This window comes from Euprymna scolopes, chromosome 21 (assembly GCF_053919585.1).
Source record: "Euprymna scolopes isolate OS-2025 chromosome 21, ASM5391958v1, whole genome shotgun sequence".
NCBI classification, from domain to species: domain Eukaryota; kingdom Metazoa; phylum Mollusca; class Cephalopoda; order Sepiida; family Sepiolidae; genus Euprymna; species Euprymna scolopes.
Window position 1 is genome coordinate 78,224,258 of NC_136502.1, and position 4,541 is coordinate 78,228,798.

Sequence of the window (4,541 nt, forward strand, 5' to 3'; positions counted from 1 at the left end):
TCTGGACTCACAGTAATAAATTTCCTATATACTGCTCTGGCTACACATTGAGCACTCTAGTCCGGTTTTTTCACCACTGGTAAATAAATATAAATATATATATATATAAAGTAATGCTATCTATATTAAAAAAAACACTTAATTGAGCGAATATTTCTTTTATTGCAAATACATTTTATAATGTTTCTGAATGTTTTGAGTGCTACCCCACAACATTTCTTCAGATGTATCTTGTTGAACTCAGGAATCTTTCTGTCGAACTCGGCAATCTTTTTTTTTTTTTTTGAGCTCAGAAATCTTTTTGTTGAGCTCGGTAATCTTCACAGCATTTTATTTAATTCACAGGAGTAGAATGCTCTCATTCCGTCAGTCATGACCAGGTAGAAATCTTAAGAAACCTGCAATTATATTTCGAGTGTCACCCGCACTGAAGATTGAACCTTCAATCTCCAGACGAGTGTCACTTACAACTGAACTTTACCAAGTACTTCACGCACTTATAATGTTGGAATCAGTGTCTTTAAAAATATTTTTTTAATTAAATTCTCAACCCAAATAAGTCACAGTGCCATTTTGAAATGGGGGGGGTACTATCGGGGACATAAGTTGCATGGACATTATGAAGGGAGATGAGCAGCAAGATGTCTGTTCACATTACACTTGAACTTCTGCATGTCAGTACAGTTGGGAAAGCAGAATCCCGGAAGGGAGTTCCAAAGTCTAGCAGTTCTGGAGAAGAAACTATTGGAGTAGAAGGCTTTCTTACACCTAGGGATCTCTACTGTGAAGGGGTGGGATTTAACTGCTTGTCGGGTTTGTCGGGGGTATTTATGTCAAGGGGGTACAAGTGCTTGTAGTTCGTCAGAACATTCACCATTAAAATACTTGTAGAACAGGCAGAGGGTTGCAAGACTTCATCGATGGGGCAGATGCTGAAGCTTAGATGACAGTTCAGGATTCACAAACTGCACCCAAACTAAGCATGCTATAATTGAATATTTCTTAGCATTAAATCAAGTGTGCATAGACAGACACACACGGATGAGCTCGCAAAATTATGACATCATCCATCCAAATCGGCGCAAAGGATATTCCACGAATGCACAATTTCAAGATCTTGCTCACTTGTCCCCAAACCTATTTGAGGACAGCTATTATATTTTCATCAATGAGAAATTGCACATGCGCTGTCAGAAAAACAAATAAAGTCTTCAGATCAAGCCACTCATTTTGGGAGTACAATTCCGTTCGTAGCTAAGTCATCCTGACATGTACTAATATGACCCTTATCAAAATTCACACTAGCTAACTTAATCACTACTCACATCGGGCCCCTCACATGTAATACAGGGATTGCTTTCTTAAACTCACACCGTCAATATCTGCAACAGATAGGTGAACTTTCAGGTGAGGAATGCATAAGTTCAGTCATCATAATGCATTCGGCCGGAATAAAACATAGGAGACATTGTTTTTTTTGAATGACTCGTATTATAACGTAGTTGATTGTTCAATTGTGGAGAGAAAAATTAATGTTCTTCACTTCTTTACTCAGCGTTTGAGCGGTAAAAGTGAACTTTAGTTGAACACTCGGCTATCCATATATCATGTAAGTCTTGGCAATGTCCGTGTCAACAACCGTGTGTGTATGTTATAGAATTTCGGTTAACATAAAGTTAGTCATAAATAACTTAAAGAAGAAGAAGAGAAGTTTGAAAAAGAAAAATTCAAAATATATCTAACTTAAGCAAATGGAGTCATAGGTGGCTTTGTGACTGGATTCGAATCTCCAAACCGATAGGAATTGCAACCTTCTACATCGATAATTGTGGATTGTCTGTAGGCATAAAAGAATAATTCTTATATATATATATATATATATATATATATATATATATATATATATATATATATATATACAGTACTGTTTCGTTGTTTCACAGCTCATCAGTGCCGCTAGATAAGCTACTACCTCAAGCCAGCATCGAAACCCGACCGCCCAAATGGCTGGCCGGAGCTTCTAATCATTGCGCTATTCGGCTGCTGCTATGTGGACAATGAATTAATAAGGTTTTAACATTGTCCAAATACCTAAGCTCAATTTGTTTACACAAAGAGCATCGCTTCATACGCTAATGGTAATTTGTATATCATTTCCCAATATGCTCAATCCAAGATAGAGAGCATTATAGTTATCCACATACAGTATATATACAGTACACCATATATGGTGTGATTTTTACAAAATTGACAACTTTATTTTCTTTAATTGCAGATTTGTCAATTATCAGTTATTTTTCTTTTGCCTTTGTTTGGCAATTAATCATGAAAAGACTGACACCCGGTCAGTGTTTGCAAATTGTGCAAATTTATTTTATTTACATTTGATGAACGAATAATTTACATTTAATGAACAAATAATTTACCAAAATCGACCAGTCATTTGATCACCTACTCCGTGCAATTCAACCCAATTTGATTATTCTCTCTGGAGATATGTAAATTCCCATGTTTACGGTGATAAATCAGATACAATAGACCACTTGGAAGACAATATGTAATGCCTTATTGCGAGAATACAGCTTAATTAAATGCGTAGGGTAAAAATTGGGACTTCAAATTACGCCATATACACCTGAGCTGCAGGGGTCATATGTCTGAAATTTAAATTATAAATGCCATAAATTAATCTTGAAATAAACCACATATTTGTATAATAAAAATATTTTTCTGTGATTTATTTTAATTTAAAGTTCGCCGCCTCTAAAAATATCTTTTTATGTTAATTCAACAGTTTATGCATCAGTCTATTTCTCCCCTTTACATTCCAACCGCGTGTAGACTCAAGAAAAAGTAACACGCCACATGATCATGCGCGTGTTAGAGAAGAAATTTCAGCAAGTGATCGCTATTAAACGTGAGAATAGAATATCAAATATTGCTTATTTTTCAGCAGTCTTTCTGTGCTTCCGTCTATCTTTATACCCACCAAGATTTTTTTTTCTTTAATCGATTTGTCTATCCCTCTATTTTGATATTTATCTTTCTTTGTCTGATCGTCGGGCCGGGATCAAAGTGTAGTATCTGTTCTGCAGATGCTGCACTTAAGATAATTTGTACCAGTCAATGGAGGGGAAACCCTCTATACTGGGACAATTATTATTTTTGGTCACAACCAGAGTGCCCCCTTTTTACCCTACTTTTAGGTGAGCTGGTTTTTCCCACACATTAAAAAATGGCCTTGTGCCTAATTTGCTTTCGTGGGGAAGCAAATGAATACCTTAATGAACTGCAGTGGCGTATCTAGGGTATGGCAGGCATGGCCCGTGCCATGGGCGCCACTCTGACATGGGCGCAAAAATTACTTGACAAAAATTAAAATTAGTAGTTAGGTATATCTAAGGTATAAATTATTAAGAAGGGGCGCACATTCAAACTTTGCCATGGGCGCTATTTTACATAGGTACGCCACTGATGAACTGTTAGTGTATTTCTATCCGAGCGCTTTTCATCTGCTCTCGTCCATTTGCTGCTTGTATGCATCTTTCTAAATGTTTTTCGTTCACAAACAACGATGACATCTGAAGCTTGCAAGTTTGTTTGGCATCATTTTTAGAATACGTTCTTGTTTCCAGCAGAAGGAAATTGACAACAATTTTAATTCTCTTTAGCAGAAGTTATTCATGATTAAGTTGTGACATAGTGGACAGAATTTCTCTGCCCTTTTATTCTCGTTAATATATCATCTATACTATACTTGTCGTGTATCTCTGTTGCTGCCAAAGGATTCAATTACAAATAAACATCTATGTAGTAATATTTGGTTATAGACATGCTAAAAACAAAATTTCTCGCGTGAATGTCCACTAAGTAAAGAGGAAATTACAATTGGAAGATAAAAGTAAAGAATTAAGCTAATGTGCCAAGAAGTGACGTCATGACAGGAAGTCGATGTGGCAAAAGTAATGGAATTTTTTTAACTACTTCAATTATAGCAGCTACAAGAGAAGACGGTTGCAACAAAAAGATAAAAACCAACTACTACTACTACTACCACCACCACCATGGTCATCATTATGACTATTACGCATTAAATCAATTAAATCTACAATATAATAATTTTCAACCCAGAGTAAATAATGGAGTTGTTGTTTTTTGTGTTATTTTATTAATTCAATTATTATAACTACAAAAAAATACAATAAAAGGAGGTAGAACAACTACCAATTTGTATTACTTGGTGTATTCGGACTACTGTTCTTATCTTGAATGTTATTTTCAAAACGTTTCAGTCAGTGTAACCCCCGATCCTCTTCAAGTGTATATTGTTGAACTCAGCAATCTTTTTTGTTGGATTTTGGAATTTGCATAGAACTTAAAACAAAACTCTTTATTTAAGCTACAGTGGTAGCATTCTCTTGTTTTGTCAGCTATGGGCTTGTTACAAATCCTAAGTAATTCACAATTGTATTTTTAGTCCATCACACCTAGGATTGAAACTTCAATCTGCAAAATAATTTTTTTTTCGCCTCAAACAAGGC